The sequence below is a fragment of the Anabrus simplex genome, chromosome 1, assembly GCF_040414725.1.
Source record: "Anabrus simplex isolate iqAnaSimp1 chromosome 1, ASM4041472v1, whole genome shotgun sequence".
In the NCBI taxonomy this organism is placed as follows: domain Eukaryota; kingdom Metazoa; phylum Arthropoda; class Insecta; order Orthoptera; family Tettigoniidae; genus Anabrus; species Anabrus simplex.
In genome coordinates, this window is record NC_090265.1 from 1614597397 (window position 1) to 1614620053 (window position 22657).

The window sequence follows — 22657 nt, forward strand, 5'->3', positions numbered from 1 at the left end:
CAGTGCTTACTACAGCCTTCTATGAGTTCTCACATATACGCTCCCCTTGTCATTCCTGATTCCTGGAATGTCTTTCCCGGAATCTGTTTTTTGTCTTAAAGTGCCAGTACGTACCCTTCTCTTTATCGCTAAAATTGATATGATTACCAATTACGCTTGCTATTATGTTATCCTTAGCTGACTTTTTTGTTGAATTACATTCCCTCAATGAGTTCAATCTCTCCTTACTTCCACGACGATTGCTAACACTATTTTTTTTCTAACTTGCACCTCCTTCTGAAACTCTTTTATTTCTCTGTTATAATACAGAGGATCTTTACCATTCCTTTCCACATTTAAGGGTCCATACATGTTATCACACTCTTTAACAGTTGTTCTAAATCCATCTCTGAAGACTGTTTACATTTTTATTTACCACTTTACACCGATGATAATTATGTCTCTCAACCATACGTACTGTTTAATATTCCTAATTCCTTCCTTCCGATTATCTTTACTGTCTCAAAGTCATAATTAGTAGGCCTCATGGATGGCCTCTCTAGTACCTCACTCGATAAGATAAAAAATCCACTAAGTAGGAACATACTGTAGGTAACTACGACACCCTAGGTCTTCAAATATCGTTAGTTCGTGTGTACACAGCCGTCGATAACTTCAAGTGTGTAAGTTGGAAGTGGTGTTTCAGCCTACAAGCCTGTATTCTTCGGAACTTATCGTCTTCCCAAAAGAAAGAATGTCATCTCCGTACAGGCCATAAATGCCCCAGGAGATGTGGAAGGCACAAGCCTGTGTTCATTTCTTCGGAACTTGTCTTCCCAAAAGAAAGAAAAAATGTCATCTCCGTACAGGCCATGAAGGCCCCGAGAGAGGTGGAAGGTAACCATCCGTAACCTCGGCACTTGGTGGGGTAGAGTGCTACTTGCTATTTGTTTTACATCGCACCGACACGCATAAGTCTTATGGTGACGATGGAAGAGGAAAGGCCTGGGAATGGGAAGAAAGCGACCGTGGCCTTAATTAAGGTACAGCCTCAGCATTTGCCTGGTGTGAAAATGGGAAACCACGGAAAACCATCTTCAGGGCTGCCGACAGTGGGGTTCGAACCCACTATCTCTCGGATGCGAACTCACAGCTGCGCGCCCCTAACCGCACGGCCAACTCACCCGGTAGGGGGTAGAGTGAATAGCTCTACGTTCGGCCGCCTTTGCCCCAGGGAATTAACTCGGTACTCATATTTGGGTAGGCTGAGTGCCAGGGCCATGTGCACCTCCGTAAATCTCTTCTTAAATTTTTCGACTTCCTAACGGGGAATCGAACCCACACCCTTCCGGGTGAACCGATCACGCCTTTATCGCCTCGGCTAGGCATCCCCTCTCGTCATCCTAACCCAATGGTATAAGTTTGTGAGGCCTAGGGTCTTTCATTTTTACGCCTTCGTGACCTTTTTCCTTATTTTGCCGATGCCCTTATTCTACGAAAAGTCGGACCCCTTTCACCCTTTTCCTCTGATGTGTTAAGAGAGGATGGTTGTTCAACAAAAGTAACTACCGCTACCATTTGACTATTCTCTGGAATTTTCGGTGCATTAAGCTTCGTTTTTCTTCGCTGCACTCGTCACCCTCGTTCAGGTTTTCGGCGATGATGGAGCGGGAAAAAGCTAGGAAGGGGAAGTGGACTGGTGTGAAAATGGGAAGCCTCAGAAAACCATCTTAAGGGCTATTGACGGTAGGATTTAGATTTCCTTGGCTCTTGCAGAAGGTCCATGTTAACAAGGTGCCATTAATCCATCACATTAACGCTCGTTCTTGACCGTGCTAATCCTCTGAAGGTAGGGAGGATCATTTATTTCGCCACTCAACAGTTACTTGTATTTTACAAACTAGGATTTATATTGAAAACCTACACCATAAACATCGAATATATTTTTGCAAGTCTTTTAACGTAGCACCGACTCAGTTAGGTCTTATGGCGACGATGGGAGAAGGAAGACTTAGGAGTTGGAAGAAAGCGGCCATGGTCTTAATTAAGGTTCAGCCCCAGCATTTGCCTGGTGTGAAAATGGGAAACCACGGGAAACCATCTTCAGGGCTGCTAAGAGTGGGGTTCGAACCCTCTATCTCCCGGATGCAAGCTCAGAGCTGCACGCCTCTAACAGCACGGCCAACTCGCCCGGTGTAAAGGAAGTGGCTGTGGTCTTGCCTCCTAAGAAAATGGGAAACCACGGAAAACAATCTTCAGAGCTACCGACAGTGGGGTTCGATCCTACCATCTCCTTAATGTAAGTTCACACCTACGTGACGCGAACCTCGTAGCCAACTCTCTTGGTATTTTAAAGTAATGTTGTCGACCTATTGCATCTTTAGCACTAATTTTCTTGCCCTCTAGTTAACAAAATCACGCTCTTGTCAGTGAAGCTCGGTCCGTTATATTGAGAATGTAAATTTCGTACCCTGTTACATTAGATTCTCAATTGGCTCTTTGCTGAATGGCTGATTGCGTCACTGCCTACAAGCCTTTGTTATTCAGCCACAGAATATTGAAGAAAATCGATACCTGAACTGTACGTATCGTTTGTATGTAGCCTCGTTGGTACCGTTGATAGTGAAGAATGAGAAATCAATGTGGAGCACGCTGTTTGATGTTACCATTTGACTGTTAGGACACACAGTCAAGTTCTAGCTCGAATAAAAGTGAGATATAACCTGTAACTTCTGTCAACATTGCATTCTGCATTGCATTGCATTGCAAAATTCGTCACGTCCGTAGGAATTAACTTTTCAGGAGAAGAAAAACACCCGTCCGACTCATTGGCTGAATGGTCAGCGTACTGGACTTCGATTCAGAGGGTCCCGGGTTCGATTCTCGGCCGGGTCGGGGATTTTAATCGCTTCTGATTAATTCTTCTGGATCCGGCCCCATGGCTAAACGGTTAGCGTGCTGGCCTTTGGTCACAGGGGTCCCGGGTTCGATTCCCGGCTGGGTCGGGAATTTTAACCGTAATTGGTTAATTTCGCTGGCACGGGGACTGGGTGTATGTGTCGTCTTCATCATCATTTCATCCTCATCACGACGCGCAGGTTGCCTACGGGAGTCAAATCAAAAGACCTGCATTTGGTGAGCCGAACTTGTCCTCGGACACTTCCGGCACTAAAAGCCATAGGCTACGCCATTTCATTTCATTTCATTTCATTTCATTTCATTTCTTCTGGCTTGGGGACTGGGTGTTTATGTCCGTCCTAACACATTCCTCTTAATTCACACAACACACTACACTACCAACCACCACAGCAACACGCAATAGTGATTACATCCCTCCATATATGGTTGGCGTCACGAAGGGCATCCGGCCGTAAAACAGGGCCAAATCCACATGTGCGATGCAGTTCACACCCGCAACCCCACAGGTGTGGGAAAAGCTGTAGGAAAAGAAGAAGAACTCCCAAACCCTGTGATTTGATATTAATAGGGAATATGGTTAATTTTTATTAAACAGTGGTAAAATGTAATCTTTATTATAATTCAGAGTTTCAAAAGAATACACGTTTTAAGACTGGTGTTTTTTCGAAAAGTAGCTTGCACCTGTTTTATGGCGGTAGCAGCTTTAGCAACGGCATCTTCAGTGATAAGTTCAAGGTTATGGTGAAATTGTATTATATAGACTACAGTGAAGAGTAGTTACGCTTACGAAAACGGCATGCATGGATATAATACTAAAATGTAGATACAAGCTGCATTGATATTTAAATACTAAACTTAGATTTTAAAATCACTTCGTACAAGCTGTACTCATATCAGTATTTCTAGAAGTTACTATATTTTAATAGTCCTTCACCGTTATCAGTGATTTCTCCCACATCCTAGTTACGGTCTGGCAGTTAAAAGTTGATCTTGAAACAGGTGAGGATTTCGTTTGTCGTCCACTCTTTCTCATGGTTTCCTCAATAGGGTACTTATATTTGAGTATTCCTTCTTTATAGCAATCCCTTGCTTCATTGTTGCGGTGTATTAATTGCAGATTCGAGTATAGCACATTTCAAGATGCTTCTCCCTTCGCCACAGTCATTGTTTTAGTTCGCTTCACTTATTATATCATAATTTTATTTGTGTTGTTCTAATCCTCTTGCAGGACTGAAGTTTAGTACTGTATGTTGGGACGCAACAAGTTTTACATCTGTTATGTTGGTTCGTACAGTACGTACTGTACGAGTAACATGGTTTGCTGCAGTACACACGTTAGATATGACGAGTTCTGCAGCAGTTCCTATTCTTAGTCGCCTTTTCACGTAGGGATTAAATGGAGTTTGTACATCTCTTACGGTAACAGAACGTGTATTTTCGTGGACTGTGTAACATGGTGGTCTTAACTTGTTTGGAGAATGAAAATGGATTTAACAAGTTTTACAACTGGCTGACTCAAGGTTATGGCTTTGATTCAAACAGTGTTATGAAAACAGTGTAAAGTGCAATACAGTAGCTGAAAGGTGGTTTCTCTGAGTATGTGAGGACCTGCATTGTATTCTAATTGGGACATAATCACGTTGTTTGGCCCCTTAAACCAGTAATTTAAATATTACAACTTGTTTTACGTCGCACCGACACAGATAGGTCTTATGACGACGATTAGACAGGAAAGGGCTAGGAGTGGGAAGGGAGCGCCCGTGGCCTTAATTAAGGTACAGCCCTAGCATTTGCCTGGTGTGAAAATGGGAAACCACGGAAAACCATTCTCAGGGCTGTCGACAGTGGGGTTCGAACCTACTATCTACCGAATACTGGATATTGGCTGCACTTAAGCGACTGCAGCTATCGAGCTCGGTAAACCAGTAATAAACACATCTGATAGAAAAGCCAATAAGACGGAATAACTGTTTTGGAAGGTGAAAAACGATAATTTACGATAAGCAAGCACGCTTTTGGTTTTTCGCGACTGTCACATCACGAACATAGTCGCAGGACTTCTTTGCTTTAAGTGGTGTCCATGCGCATTAACGTGACTTATAATTTCATAAATTCCTTTTGCATTGGCCAGAAATCAAACCACAGCAGCCTTAGAAAAAAAAAGCCTGTGACGATGTCACTCGGTTATCACGTCCCTGATAACTGATAAGGAAATGGAATATAAATTAACTGAACGTTATGTGGGCCTAAATGTATATTTCAGAATCATAAGCTGCCTTGGTAGATCAGATAATGAGAATTCGGTACGTGATCTGAAGATTGCATGCTCTGTTTCTGGAGGGCGGGCATAAACCTTGGTGACCATGCCATAGTTTATGATCAAAGCTTCTGTTGACGTAGTCGGTGTCCATTGGAGAATATCAACTACTAGTTTTAGTGGGGATCGTTCTTTCTAAGGACAAAACGATGCAGTTATTAGTCCTTAAAATAAACTATTCACTATTAAGAAACAGTTCATCTCCTGAATGTAAGCTTACAGGATCCGTACCGCGAAGCCAAGTCGAACGGTTTACATTATGAGCTAGGCTCATTCCCTGGCCCTGTTTCATAAAACTAACTAATAATATTAGAACTCATAAACATAACTATCAGTTCACCAAATTCTTCACTAATAATATCATAGTTCACTAGTCAGCTGATACAAAATGGAGGTTAGAATCGGTCTGCTGCACATGTTTTTGGTTTGGGTTTGTTCCTAGCAGTAGGCTAATGCTTGACTACAACCGACTATTAGTCCACATGTTCAAGAGGCTCACTTGATATTTTCGTTGTTGTGACTTTGAAACATATGAGAATAGATAAAATAAGTGAAAATAATGCGAGAGAAAAGGTTCCTTTGCGGAAAGTCATTGAGTTAAAGCGTCAACTATTCGCTGCCTTTTGCACACTATAACCCTCCTTGTTCCTTTTACTTTTTTATTTTATGTGGTCTTAAAAATCTCTGTTGAGATGGACTAGCAAAATCTTGGTTTTCTACCCCCTGTTGGTGCGGGCGGTAGAATAACAGCCACTGTATCCCCTGCCTGGCGTAAGAGACGACTAAAAGGAGTCTCAGGGCTCAGCTTGGAAGCGTGGGTTGGCGACAATGGGGCACTGAGATGAGTCCTGCCATTGCTTCAAGTTACTTGTGCCAGGCTCCTCACTTTCATCTACTCTTCCAACCTCCCTTGTTCATCTCTTGTTCTTTTCTGACCCTGACGGTATTAGGTTGTGAGGCCGAGAGAGTCTTTCATTTTCTCGCCCTTCATGGCCCTTTTCTTCTTTCTTTCTTTCTTTCTTTCTTTCTTTCTTTCTTTCTTTCTTTGGAAATCCTGAGATATATTCAATAATATCCTGTGTTAATAAATAATATTTCGTTTTACGCAAAATTACTGTTCCTTCCACTCTAATTTTAACAGTAATTTTGACATCCTTACAACACATCTTTAAAGAATAGAAAAGATCGAGACCACTATTATCCAATTACTAACGTAACCGAAGCAAAAAACATATAACCAAGTGTATTATTATTATTATTATTATTATTATTATTATTATTATTATTATTATTATTATTATTTTCGGCTCCATGGCTAAATGGTTAGCGTGCTGGCTTTGGTTCAGAGGGTCCCGGGTTCGATTCCGGGCCGGTTGGATATTTTAACCTTAATTGGTTAATTCCCTTGGCTCGGGGACTGGGCGTTTGTGCTGTCCCCAACATCCCTGCAACTCACACACCACACAACACTATCCTCTACCAAAATAACACGCAATTACCTACACATGGCTGATGCCGCCCCCTCATCGGAGGGTCTGCCTTACAAGGGCTGCACCCGGCTACAAATAGCCACACGAAATGTATTATTATTATTATTATTATTATTATTATTATTATTATTATTATTATTATTATTATTATTATTAATCCGCACTCCATCACAAGGGGGCTAAACCAACAAATATTCAAATTTCATCGGAAGAAAGTGATCTCTGTCTCCTACATAATTAGGCATCTTTAATAGTAAATTTGATTGCATCAATAACTGGACAACAAATATACTTGAGCACATCTAAGACACTTACCGGTGTGTTTCAATTCTTGTTCCTTCCTTCCTCTTTGTCGGTACATAGGAAGGACCACATCCAAACACTACGCAGGTATTCACCATTTCTGACGCACAGTAGTTTGCCGAAAAATTAATGTGAAGTGAGTTCAAAAAAACAACATAAGCCCAAATTGCACGTAACACAATAACATACATGTTTACAGTGAATCTGTAGTGACGTACGATGGCGGCGGCCGCAAGTTTCCGGCTTCACAGCACCTCTGTTACGAGATAGAGCGCTGCTAGTCTTATCACTATACGTCTGTGACTATGACCATTCGGGGCAGTTGTGCCATGCGATTATTATTATTATTATTATTATTATTATTATTATTATTATTATTATTATTATTATTATTATTATTATTATTATTATATAATTCGCTGGGGCCATCAAGGACCACGTTAAGTCTTGTTGCATTTGACACTGAACTTGGCCTTCTTTAGAGCCCAAATTTCCCTCATTCTTTGAGAGTGGGCCTGCTTACGCTCCTCTGTCCAAGGGGCACCGTGTCTTCTCTTCGGTTGCTCGTCTTGGTTTAGCCCGTTCGTGAATATTTTCTTGCGGAAGAGATCTCTGTTAAGGGCGTCTTCAGCTGAGATATGTAGCATTTGCAGGTCTTCTTTGGTATTTCTAAACCAGGGAATTGTGGTTTTGGGGTTTGAATAAAAAAAAAAGTGAAATATTTCTTTAGTTAACTTTCTTTCGTCCATTCTTTTCAGATGACCGTAAAATCGTGCCCGTCTTTTTCTGATTGTGTCAGTAATTTTCTCTATGTTGCTGTAGACTTCCTTGTTGGATCTCTTTTGATGGATTCCATTTCTGTACTTTGATCCCAAGATTCCTCTCACAGTTTTGCGTTCTCTTTTCTCCAGTTCTTCAAGGAGTCCTTTGTTGGCATTTAGAGACAGGGTTTCGGCTGCATATAGAACTATTGGCTTCAGAACTGTTTCATAGCGACGTATCTTGGTGTTTTGGGAAAGGCATTTTATGTTGTAGATTGTGCGGGAAGTTTGGTAGGCTATTTCCAGTTTGCGTACTCGCTCCTGAAGTGCTTCTTTGTCCAGTCCATTTTTCATGATGATCTCACCCAGGTATTTGAATTTGTCTACTCTGGTGATGTACCCGTATTTTGTATGGAGTTTTGGTGGAGCCTCTTTGATGTTAGTCATTACTTCTGTTTTCTCAAACGATATCTGCAAACCAGTTTGTTCGGCAATTTCCTTTAAAATTTCAACTTGAGCTCTAGCGGTTTCTATGTCGTTTGAGAGAACAGCAATATCATCGGCAAATGCTAAGCAGTCTGTTGCGATCCCCTTGGATTTGGTTCCTATTCTCAATGGACTGTAGTTGGTTTCCTGTAATCTCACCCGCCAGGTTCCGATGATCTTTTCAAGAACACAGTTGAAGAGTATCGGGGATAGCCCATCACCTTGTCGGACTCCTGTTTTGATGTCAAAGGAATTCGAGAGACATCCGTGGAACTTCACCTTGGATTTTGTATCGGTCAGGGTGGCTCTAATTAATGCCAGCAGTTTCCAATCAACTCCAAATTCATTTAAGATGTTTAGCAGGACTTCCCGGTCAATGGAGTCGTACGCTTTCTTAAAGTCCACAGACACATACTGCTTGGACCTTACTGCACAATATCTGATGATCGTTTTGAGATTTTGGATCTGTTCAGCTGTTGAGCGACCTTTTCTGAACCCTCCTTGGTATTCACCTATTTGATGTTCGACTTGTGCTTCCAAACGCTCCAGGATGGCAAGTGATAAAATTTTGTAAGTCACGGGTAGCAAAGATATTCCTCTGTAGTTGTTGATGTTCTTCATGCTGCCTTTATTGTGTAATGGATGGATCAAAGCTATTTTCCAATCTTCGGGTACTGTCTCCTTGTTCCAAATTTCTTCTATTTGCTTTTGCAAGATATCAAGTGATTCCTCTGGGGCATATTTCCATAGTTCTGCTACTACTGAGTCTTCCCCCGGCGCTTTGTTATTTTTGAGACGGGCAATGTGGCGCTTGATTTCATCTCTGTCGGGTGGTCTGGAATCTGGGTACCTGAGTAAGGGTTCCTTGGTCTCAATGGCGCTTTGCGGTTTAGAGCAATTAAGTAAATTCTTGAAGTAATCTGCCAGAATGCTGCAATTTTCTTCATTTGACGTCGCCAGTGTGCCGTCCTTTCGCTCAAAGCATAGAGATGGTCGTTTATAGCCAGTGAGTTTGCGTTTGAAGGCTCTGTAGTACTCTCTGCTTTCATTCTTCCTAAAGTTTTGTTCTATCTTTTCGATGAGAGAATTTTCGTATTTACGTTTCTCAGTTCTGAACACCCTAGCTGCTTGGGCACGTTGGGTTTTGTAGGTTTCCCAATCATTTTCTGATTTCGTAGAGTAATACTGTTTCCACGCATTGAGTCTTTCTTGAAGGACTGATTCGCAGGTACCATTCCACCAGGCATGCTTTTTGCTTCTCTTGATTTCTGCAACGTCTTTGGCGGCCTCAACAAGGAGACTTTTGGCGTTATTATTATTATTATTATTATTATTATTATTATTATTATTATTATTATCACTCCCATTCAATAATGAGGGGAAATTCTGTTGGCTTCTTGTTAAAAAATGTTCCCTTTTTACCATGGAACCATAGCTTCACTGGTGTTAGTGGCTGTATGCTAGCATAGTAACGTCTTTTAATCTTCTGAGTTTCGGTGTCATCTTTCTCCCATTCCTGGAAGACTTGTAAATTGAATTGTGAGTAGTTTAATGGATCTTGATTTGTTTACAATTGGCTTTATGTCGCACCGACACATGGCGACGATGGGATAGGAAAGAGCTGGGAGTGGGAAGAAAGCACCCGTAGCCTTAATTAATGTACATCCCCAGTATGTGCCTGGTGTAAAAATGGGAAACCACGGAAAAACATCTTCAAGGCTGCCGACAGTGGGGTTCGAACCAACTGTATCCTAATGCAAGCTTACAGCTGGGCGCCCCTAACCGCTCGGTTTAAATGGATCTGATTTGTTCGATAGATATACTTTCTTTTGCTAATTTGTCTGTCGTTTCTTCTTTTTTTTTTTTTTTTGCTAGGGGCTTTACGTCGCGCCGACACAGATAGGTCTTATGGCGACGATGGGATAGGAAAGGCCTAGGAGTTGGAAGGAAGCGGCCATGGCCTTAATTAAGGTACAGCCCCAGCATTTGCCTGGTGTGAAAATGGGAAACCACGGAAAACCATTTTCAGGGCTGCCGATAGTGGGATTCGAACCTACTATCTCCCGGATGCAAGCTCACAGCCGCGCGCCTCTACGCGCACGGCCAACTCTCCCGGTGTCTGTCGTTTCGTTGTGTAGAATACCGACACGTCCTTTTAAGCAAATAATGTTCCGCCCCATGGCACAACAGCCCTGGGAGGGCCTTGCCCTACCAAGCGACAGCTGCTCAGCCCGAAGGCCTGCAGATTACGAGGTGTCGTGTGGTCATCACGACGAATCCTCTCGGCCGTTATTCTTGGCTCTTGAGACCGGATGCAAATAATGTACGTACATTGTGGAATTGATCAGATTTCTGGGGATATACTAAAGACAATGGGTTGGGATATAGTACCATATCTGAAGTACTTATTTGATTATTGTTTGGTCGAAGGAGCTATACCAGATGAATGGAGAGTTGCTATAGTAGCCCCTGTGTATAAAGGAAAGGGTGATAGACATACAGCTGAAAATTACAGGCCAGTAAGTTTGACATGCATTGTATGTAAGCTTTGGGAAGGCATTCTTTCTGATTACATTAGACATGTTTGTGAAATTAATAACTGGTTTGATAGAAGGCAATTCGGTTTTAGGAAAGGTTATTCCACTGAAGCTCAACTTGTAGGATTCCAGCAAGATATAGCAGATATCTTGGATTCTGGAGGTCAAATGGACTGTATCGCGATTGACCTGTCTAAAACATTTGATAGGGTAGATCATGGGAAACTACTGGCAAAAATGAGTGCAATTGGACTAGACAAAAGAGTGACTGAATGGGTTGCTATATTTCTAGAAAATAGATCTCAGAGAGTTAGAGTAGGTGAAGCTTTGTCTGACCCTGTAATAGTTGAGAGGGGAGTTCCTCAGGGCAGTGTTATCGGACCTTTATGTTTTCTTATATATATAAATGATATGAGTAAAGGAGTGGAATCGGAGGTAAGGCTTTTTGCGGATGATGTTATTCTCTATAGAGTGATAAATAAGTTACAAGATTGTGAGCAACTGCAACGTGACCTCGAAAATGTTGTGAGATGGACAGCAGACAATGGTATGTTGATAAACGGGGCTAAAAGTCAGGTTGTGAGTTTCACAAATAGGAAAAGTCCTCTCAGTTTTAATTACTGCATTGATGGGGTGAAAGTTCCTTTTGGGGATCATTGTAAGTATCTAGGTGTTAATATAAGGAAAGATCTTTACTGGGGTAATCACATAAATGGGATTGTAAATAAAGGGTACCGATCTCTGTACATGGTTATGAGGGTGTTTAGGGGTTGTAGTAAGGATGTAAAGGAGAGAGCATATAAGTCTCTGGTAAGACCCGAACTAGAGTATAGTTCCAATGTATGGGACCCTCACCAGAATTACCTGATTCAAGAACTGGAAAAAATCCGAAGAAAAGCAGCTCGATTTGTTCTGAGCGATTTCCGACAAAAGAGTAGCATTACAAAAATGTTGCAATGTTTGGGTTGGGAAGAATTGAGAGAAAGAAGAAGAACTGCTCGACTAAGTGGTATGTTCCGAGCTGTCAGCGGAGAGATGGCGTGGAATGACATTAGTAGACGAATAAGTTTGAATAGCGTTTATAAAAGTAGGAAAGATCACAATATGAAGATAAAGTTGGAATTCAAGAGGACAACTGGGGCAAATATTCATTTATAGGAAGGGGAGTTAGGGATTGGAGTAACTTACCAAGGGAGATGTTCAATAAATTTCCAATTTCTTTGAAATCATTTAAGAAAAGGCTAGGAAAGCAACAGATAGGGAATCTGCCACCTGGGCGACTGCCCTAAATGCAGATCAGTATTGATTGATTGAGTATTGATTGATTATTTTATCTGTCTTCTTATCTTCGTTGATTAGGATTGAAATTTCATGGACAAATTGATGTGAGCTAAAACGACTTTGCTGCGGACTTGGAGTATCTTCCTCTCACCTGGGGAGTATGTGTTGGTGTTCGTCTTAATACATAGTATGTATTATCGGCACACTTTATCTTGGTACATTTGTGTACGGGGGTAAGGAGTAAGGAGGAAGCTGTCCCAGTTCCGATAGTGCTGCCAACTGAATGAAAATGAAATCTGAATTGAATCGAGAATATGATCGATCGATGTGAATTTTCGAAACCGTTATTATCTTAAGCCAATAACTGTGTCACATACACATTATATAACATTACATAACATTTCTCGATGCGAATCTTGTTCCTAGCATGAATTCTATAGTTTGGCTTTGCTGTGTAAACAACAACAGTACTAGTACGTAAAGTGTAAGACAGATGTCGCACAACGATGCTTAAGCGATTCATAGTTTGTGTTTCAAAGGTTGCCAGTACGAATCTCGAAGATTGCCGAGGTCGACCGATTCAGCACTAGGGTGTAAATGCACCAAGATAAAGTGTGCCGATAATACATAAGCTCATCGGACAAAACATTAGTCACTCCTAGAGAAATCATTACAAGCATCATTTAATACCGTCTGTCTCCACCTCTGAACTTGATAACCGCCTGGATTCGGTCAGGAAGTGAGTCCAGATTATTATACAAGTATGTCGCATCCATGTTAAGCCACTCGCCAAGGATTTGATCGCGCAATTCCACCAAATTGGGGGAATGCTGATGTCGGCGCTTTACCTACTGTTCCAACATGTTTCAAAGATTTTTAATGGGGTTCAAGTCAGGTGATTTTGCAGGCCAGTCGACATGGATAGGGTGAGGGGTATTCATAAAACCTGTCCCATATGCGTCCAGCCCGATGAAATTTGCTGTTGTCATGTTGAAAAATTGGGGTATCAATAGCACACACATTATGCAGATGTCGACTGAAAGGCAACACCTGCTCATCCAGAATGTTAATAAACATGTTGGTTCATGTTAATGGTCACCTCAGTGAGCAGACCCAATCCATGGTGCGAAAAACACCCCGAAATTTCACAGACCCACCCCCGGCTTGAACCTGATCTTGCACACATCCAGGATGAAATGTTACATTTGGCCTTCGGTGCACTCGACGATGCGCGTCATTGGAATACAGACAAAAACGTGATTCGTCAACCACATTACGTTCCGCCAGTCAACCACTGTCCATGTTCGATGATTTCTAGCGCATTGAAGACACGCAGCTGTATGTGCATGTGTGAGCAATGGCCTCTTGCAAGTTGACCGACTCCAAATGTTCATTGCATGCCGTTTTCGTCGCAGTGTACTCTCGATAACAGGTTGGGATGGACCTTCATTCACTGAGTGCAACAATGCCTGTCGGGTTTGGAAACGAGTTTGATGCACAAGCCGTGAAACGCGTCTCCGTTCGCTCTCAGCCAGGATCTTTCTCCGACCACGATTCTGACGTCGAGTTTTCTCGGCCACGTGTAGTACACCACTGCTTGTAGACACATTGAACAGTCCGCTGTGAAACACCAACAAATCCAGCCACTTCATGTACCGTATGACCATGGACACGGCGAAACACGATTGCCCCTTTTTGCCGCTTGAAACATCAAAGTCTCACTTATCGCTCCTTCCTTATTCTCACGTAGAGGCAGTGCTCATGCGGTTGAGCATGAGACTCGTTCGCTGTGCCATCTGTACAGCCTTAACGATCCATCTTAGCGTACGCACTAGGGTGACTAATTTTTTTGTCCGGTGAGCTTACAACACACCGCATTGCCAACCACCGCAGAAATGCACAATGGTTAATACGCACCGACCAGAGTAACTTCGGCTTAACGGTGTTCACGGATTTACCGTGGCTTTACAACTCTGTATTCGGAAGCAGTGGGCTGGACCTACGGTCGGCTTTTCTGAGAATGGGTTTCCATTCACCTGCACTAAAGTGAATGCCGGGACAGTTTTACAGTCTACGGTCGCTCCCTTCTCACCTTCTCCACATCGCATCTCAAATCACCGCAACAAATCTTCTGGTCTGAGAGTGGGCGTCAACCTCTAAGAGTAGGAGCAGCAGTAGCAATAATAATAATAATAATAATAATAATAATAATAATAATAATAATAATAATAATAATAATAATAATAATAATAATAGTGAATACGTTCTTCAAAATACTTTAGGTTTGGCAGCAGGAAAGGCATCCGGCTGTTCAAATTAGTCAAATCCATGCAAAATACTGACCCCCCAAGAAACTGGGGAAAAAGTTGAAGAAGAAATAGTTATTTGTAAGCCTACTTAATCTCGTTACTCATTTGGTACACCTGCTCGTATACCTGTTCGTTAAATTTTTTTGTTGGCGGTAGAAATAAGAAGTATTTGACCGAACGAGTTGGTCATGCGGTTAGGGGCGCGCAGCTATGAGCTTGCGGTCCAGAGATAGTAGGTTTGAACCCCACTGTCGAGAGCACTGAAGATGGGTTTCCGTGGTTTCCCATTTTCACACCAGGCAAATGCTGGGGTCTAAGACCACGGTCACTTTCTTCCAACTCCTAGCCCTTTCCTATCCCATCGTCGCCATAAGATCTATCTGTGCCGGTGCGACGCAAAGCCAACTGTAAAAAAATAGAAGTGTTTCGTGAATAAATAAGATATAAATAAAATATGACTTACAACTTAAGGAATATTGCGAAAGTATGAACCTCGTGGATGTCTTCTTTATGTATTTTGTAATAAACGGAAGTGTGGCTTTGTAATAGATAGTGTTAACAATGTGCAATTACATCCGTAAACGTACAGTTCAGGATGTATTCCAAGGTCACTTCGTCAGGAGTATGGATCATGTCACGCTTTACCAGTAAAATTTGAGATAGATGTTGCACTAGCGATACTAGCAATCCAGTCCACAACAAATTCTTCTCTCAACTCTCATAGATACAGAAATGTACGTACGTATTCGTACAGTAAAACATGTTACCGCCAGCGAAAATACATTTTGTATATATTCTCTTTTCCCTTTGGGTAACATGTATGAAATTTCCCACGATACTGCAGATCAGCCACAAGTGGAAGACCCCCGATCTCAGTCCTATTGAGCACCTCCGGAATGAAATGAATGAAGAGTACATCCCTAGAAAATCTCAGCTAAGAGAATTGCTTCAGAAGAAATGGCAGACTGCAGAGACAACTGACAATTTGGTTTACAGTGTGAGCAAGAGTCTAAAAGGGAAGTGCTCCACAGACGAGGTAGGAACACCAAGTACTGACGGGAAGAATTCACTATTATTTTTCGTTGGAGAAGGTTAATGTTACACGAGTGTACGAATAATTTTGTCTGGCTTAAAACTCGTATCGAGAAGGGATATATTTATTTTTATGTTTAAAGCTTTAAAATACGTTCAAGTGATTAGTTACGTTCATATATATCAGAAGTATTTGTTGTTGTTTGTACTGACAGTTCCATAAATAAATACTTCGGTTGTTTCCTTGTGGCTGTACGAATACTTACGTCACCGGGCGAGTTGGCTGCGCCGTTAGGGGCGCGCAGCTGTGAGCTTGCATCCGGGGGATAGTGGGTTCGAACCCCACTGCCAGCAGCCCTGAAAATAATTTTCCGTGGTGTCCCATTTTCACACCAGGAAAATGCTGGGGTTGTACCTTAATTAAGGCCACGGCCGCTTCCTTCGCACTCCTAGGCCTTTCCTATCCCATCGTCGCCATAAGACCTGCCTGTGTTGGTGCGACGTAAAACAAAAATTGTATAAAAAGAAACTTACGTCCATGTCTATATATAAAATAGCTCTCGATCTTGTCCGACCATGTAGCCAACCTTAACTTATATTCTTTTGGTCAATGTTGATGAAACTGACTTTTAACTTATTTTACTACGACTGAAATGGGATGGGATATTGAGACGAACACATATATCCAGTCCCCGAGCTAAAGGAGTGAACAAGACGAGTCTAAGATCCCTGGCCCAGCCGAGAATCGAACACGGGGCCTTCTCGACCGAAGGACGTGCTGTGCTCTCATATTGAAAACATACCATGGAGCGTGCATATGAATTGAAATATTCATTCTAGTTAGTTTATTCTACGGCCTTTAGTAGTTCCTGTTGAAGTACGGTGTTGCAAGCTGTTATATAAACAAGTGTCGGTGGTAATGACCTTGTACTCATTTTGACAGGAATTGCAGGTGATACTGTTATGTGATGATCTGTAATAGCGCGTGGCGCACATGTCGAACAATATACTTAATTGGGCTAGGTCTGTGGTAGCGCTGTGAAGAGGAGGCGGACCTCCTGTTGATTGAATCGGATAATACGATTACAGCGCTCCTCCGGTGATCTCCGGTACTACCGACGGAGGAAAAGCAGTTACGGAGCTCCGGAGGTTAACCGGAGGTTAACCGGAGGGCCGCCTCCTATTCGCAACAGTAGCTCCGAGTGTAAGGACGTAGTGGGCTGTAATTTCAAACTTACGTCCATGAATGTAGGCGCCCTATAAAAATCGTTACCTACATACACAAAAATTGATCTATATCACCGATATTCCATACAATACCCCTTAACAAAGAACGTATAGTCATTCAGAATAATTAATGCATCCTCTCATTTGTTATCAAGAAAATGCAATTATATCGACATATAATACATACCCAATATACCTGTAGATACAACAAACAATATATCTAAATAGGTTCCGTTGTTTCTCAGAAAAGTGCAGGCCCAACCTGTGCAAAACTTACACAGTGCACTTCGTTTATTATTATTATTATTATTATTATTATTATTATTATTATTATTATTATTATTATTATTATTATTATTATTATTATTATTATGGAAATATTCCCATTATATTGGCGCTAGGATACAGTAGTTTCAAGTTAAATTTGAATTCGCTTTTAATTTCTGTACATATGTAAAAAACGCGAAAGACGTGCAGAAGTAAGGGATGATTATTTACGAGCGGACGGAGGAGTTCATGCGGTTCAAGTCTGTAAGTGCTGCTCTGTAAAACATGGCACAAATGACTCGTGAACACCGGCCTCGCAGTGTAGGTGCAACGCGTCCGCCTGTCACCCGGCGGCCCCGGGTTCGATTCCCGACCGAGTCATGGTTTTTTATTTAAATTATTAATATCCCTGGTCTGGGGACTGGGTGTATGTGTCATCCTTAACGTTCCTTTCCTCACATTCAACACTTTACACTACCACCATTTACATAACACACGCAGGTTTCCTCACAATGGTGCAAGGAGAGGCAAAAAAGATCTTCAAAGGTCGATGCCCCGAACATATAGCATTAAAAAGTTAAGGAGCGTAGTTTCGCGCAATAATAGCGACAAGTTATAAATTCCTGTGAAAATGCTCGTTCATTCCTCCCGTATGGTTCACACTACGCGCTTGTCATTCAATGTGTGGGTTTTTTTTCTAGTTGTTTTACGTCGCACAGACACAGATAGGTCTTATGGCGACGATGGGACAGGTAATGGCTAGGAGTGGAAAGGAAGCGGCCGTGGCCTTGTTGGCCGTACATGTAGAGGCGCGCAGCTGTGAGCTTGCATCCGGGGAGATAGTAGGTTCGAATCCCACTATCGGAAGCCCTGAAGATGGTTTTCCGTGGTTTCCCATTTTCACACCAGGCAAATGCTGGGGCTGTACCTTAATTAAGGCCACGGCCGCTTCCTTCCAACTCCTAGCCCTTTCCTATCCCATCGTCGCCATAAGACCTATCTGTGTCGGTGCGACGTAAAGTCCCTAGCAAAAAAAAATTAAGGTACAGCCTGGTGTGAAAATGGGAAACCACGGAAAACCATTTTCAGGGCTGCCGACAGTGGGGTTCGAACCTACTATCTCCCGAATACTGGACACTGGCCGCACTTATGCGACTGCAGCTATCGAAGTCGGTCATTCAATGTTTGTACGTAAGAATGCTATCTGTAATATCGTCCAATAATAAGGGTACTAGTATAAATTGAGGGGCCTAGTTTCTCACGATAATAGTGACAAGTTACAAATTCCTGTGAAAATGCTCGTTCATTTCTCCCGTACCAAGTTTAAACTACGCGCTTGTAATTCAATCGGAGGTTCTCCGGAGGCACCGATTGAAAGCGCCCGGAGCCTCCGCTCCGAAAACAACCGCTCCGTTAACAGCGCTAGTCTGTGAGCTAGGCCTACGTGGCTACGCGCCAGGAACTGCGTGTGCAGCGTAAACGCTGGACGGTGATCGTTTTATGTGAGGCAACGACAGATGTTTCGTTCTCAAACAACGCTACAACCTTACGAGCGCTACAAGTGCATTCTAATTTAGTGAACAGTCGCTCAATCAATCAATCAATCAATCAATCAATCAATCAATCGTTTACCTAGTATTTTTTAAATGATTTCGAAGAACTTTGAAATTTATCGAACATTTTTCGTGATAAATTATTCCAATCCCTAATTCCTCTTTCTGTAATTGAATATTTGCCCCATTTTCTTATCCAGACTGTGACTGCGGAGCTCCACACCAGACTATTCATCATATCGTCAGGGAATGTAAGATTCGAGCCTATCACTGTGATGAAGATGATTTCCTGCTGGTATCTACAGATACTGTACGTTGGATTGAAAAACTTTATATTCAATTGTGAAGCATAAATTACTTCGTTTCTCAGCTGTAAATATGTATATATATATATTACTGATATTGTCTCTATAAGCCCTACGCTAAATAATGCCCCATTTTGCCTCTTGAATTCAAACTTAAAAGCTCCTTCGCAGACATCATCCACCCTAGAAGCTCTAAGCTTGGTTGCGTTCTACGTACATTCTCGTACAGTAGTTCCTTTCCAGTGGCCTATTCTACTTCTGTTCACAAGTTTAGAGCACTTCCCCGTTTCACAATATATCGTTCTTCCCGTGCAGTTAACCGTTTCAGTTTCCTGGGATAATCCTTCACGGGACCTTGGTATTTAAATTTATTAACTATACAGTATCTATAACGCCAGCCTGATTACCATGATCATTAAGGCTTCACGTCTATATGACTGACACCGTGGTTAGCCGGTTCGAGTCCCGTTGTTCGAAAAATATTTACCGTCAAAATGTTGGCCGGCAGGGTTGGAGAGGTGGTGTTATACAATTTATAACCACTAGATTACTTGTCAAAAGCCTGGATTCATTCCAAACCTCTTCGCACTGTTCATATGGAGTGAGGCCACCGGATGGAGACGTTAAGCCTTGAGCAAACTCCTTGGTGCTATTCGACAGGAGTAGGCTATATGCCGGAACGGGGTTTCACCTCTCCCTTCCTCCTATCATACATCATGACGTTCATTTCACTTCATTCCCGACCCCATGGAGCACCGGGACATGGGATGGACATATTTATTTATTTATTTATTTATTTATTTATTTATTTATTTATTTATTTATTGATTGATTGATTGATTATAATACAGCACCTATGTCAATTACACAAATTAGTAATCTATTGTTTATAAATGTAGGCCTAAGTGATAAATTTACCCCTAAGTGATAAATGAGAAGAACTGAGGGCGGGTATGATTAGCGCAGTGGCTTAGCTGCTGGCTTTTTACTAGAACGGCCGAGGTTGGAAACCCGGTCGACCCTGTGATGGAATTTTCAACTGAAAAATCACATGGCGTCAGTAACGGCACCGGGCCTTAAAATCGCGGCCAAAACAAAAGTAAGCCCTGGAGGCGTCCGCCTGTCACCCGGTGGTCCCAGGTTCGATCCGGCCTGGGCCAGGGTTTCTAACTGTAAATTATTAATATCCCTGCCATGGCCTGGGGACTGGGTGTTTGTGTCGTCCTTTCCTCACATTCAACACTCTACACTTCTTCCATTCCAATTACTCGCAGGTTCATATCACATGGTGCAAGGAGGGGCAAAATATCTCTATAGGTCGACGCCCCGAACAAATAGCATTTTAGAAAAGCCTTGGAGGCTGTAGTGACCCTAGGAATACCTGGAAGAACCTGAAGAAAGTTTCATAAAGATAGGAAGGATGCTATTTTGGTTTATACAGTCGGAGGTCGGTATTCTCCAAACACTTCTGGGTGGTGGAGTATACTACAGTATATTGCACTTCGTAGCTAGTAATATGGGTATGCTAGTTGGGAGCGGTTTGTGGAGTTCTACTAAATTACTCTGCTCAAAAAAATTAAAGGGACAATATTTTAAACACTTGCATTATTTTTTCAGGAATTGTTGGAGTGAAACATTTTATCTGGAAAATTGAAATGGCGTATGGCTTTTAGTGCCGGGAGATCTCAGGACGGGTTCAGCTCGCCAGGTGCAGGTCTTTTGATTTGATTCCCGTAGGCGACCTGCACGTCGTGATGAGGATGAAAAGATGATGAAGACAACACATAACTCAGCCCCGTGCCAAGCAAATTAACCGATGATAGTTAAAATTCCCGACCCTGCCGGGAATCGAACCCGGCACCAGTGTGACCAATGGCCAACACGCTAACCATTTAGCCATGGAGCCGGACATCTAGAAAATGAAACCTTTATTTAACTGAAATGTAGGCCTGCATATCCTGTTCACTTCTTAACACACATGTTGGTGCTATGGCCCAAATTCAATACAATGTCGTAAACCAAATTGGAAAGTCCTTCAGTTAATTCACATAGAGCACAAAGAGAAACATTTCAACATCAATTTACTTTACGTCACACCGACACAGATAGGTCTTATAGCGACGATGGGATAGGAAAGGCCTAGGCGTGGGAAGGAAACGACCGTGACCTTAAATAAGATACAGCCCCAGCATTTATCTGGTGTGAAAATGGGAAATCGCGGAGAACAATTTTCAGGGCTGCCGACAGTGGGATTCGAATCCACCATCTCCCGGATGCAAGCTCACGGATGCGCGCCTGACCTTGACCGCACGGGCAACTCGCCCGGTAGAGAAACATTTCAATATTTGGTAGACCCTTCATGTGCCCGTATTACTGCTTCACTTCTTCGAGGCATACTCCTGGCAAGTCTGCGAACAGTTTCTTGTGCAATCTTGTCCCACTCCTTAATAAGCACGTCTGCAAGTTGTTCGAGAGTCTGAGATGCTACAGGATGGGCCCGAAGTCATCTGTCCAGCATATTCCAAAATGCTCAATGGGATTGAGGTCAGGACTCAGAGCAGGCCAGTGTAATGTTTGAATCGCGAAGTCCTGTATAGTTTCCATAGTGGCTGATGCTGAATATGCTCTCGCATTGTCGTGTTACAGGATAAACGGGGAACCATTAGAACTACAATGGGCATAACATGATCCAGTACAATCTCGTTGATGTACCACTGAACATTAAACCGTCCTCTGATGATCTCAAGGTCTGATCGGCCATCAAGTGTGATGCCACCCTACAACATGACTAATCCGCAGCCAAATCTGTCCATTTCCTGACTGCTGCTTCATTATAACGTTCACCACGACGACGATAAACACGTATACGTCCGTCGCACCGTGTTAGACAAAAGGGGGACACGTCTGTAAACAATACATAGGGCCAGTGACGCATCTGCCAGTTCCTATGGTCCTCAGCAAATCGATCTCTCTTGTGCCGAACAGTTAATCGAGGGACCTGATGAGGTCTTCTTGTTCTTAAACCTGCTTCTCGGATTCTGTTGCGTATTGTTTGGTCACTGGCACTGCAACTACAGTAGTTGCTGCTCTTACGTTGCTTTTTTTTTACGTCCAGAGCAGTCGCAGTGCGCCGGCGGAGAGAACAATTCACAACATGTCGGTCTTCTCTGGCCGATGTGTTCCGTTTTCCCCCTTGCCCTGGCTTTCGGGTGTATGTATCAGTTTCACGAAATCATTAAGTAACTCTGTTACTTCTGGTGTGAGAGAATTAGCCGTCTAGGAAGAGTCCTAGTCCGTTCCCCAGGAGACACCCGGATGTATAACAATATCGCATGCAAATACACCCTACTGGGAGGTTTCTCTCGTTCTTTCCTCAGTATCGCTGACTAAAAGGGATGAGTGGATAAAATTAATGACAGATTGTGACATGAGCAAGAGCAATCAGAAGGCCTGGAGACTTTTACGTCGTCTCAATAATGATAATACCCAAGCCAGCACATATGCTAATATAAAGGCAGATCAAATTGCCCATCAGTTGCTAGTAAATGGAAAATCAACCCGATCTAGAAAGCTAGATAAGAAACCAATAACACGGAAGCCAAACCAAAAGAGCAACATACTATCTCCACCATTTACTGAAGCTGAACTGGAATCAGCACTGAGGAAGTGCAAATTGGGAAAAGCAGCTGGACTAGACGACATTCGAGTAGAGCAGATCAAAAATTTTGGTCCTGTTACGAGGCGATGGCTACTGGAATTAATGAATATCTGTGTCCAAGAATGCAAGATTCCCAAAATCTGGCGGAAGGCTAGAGTCATTGCTATCCCTAAACCAGGCAAAGATCGTCTGGATCCCAAAAGCTATAGGCCTATTTCCTTGCTGTCACCTGT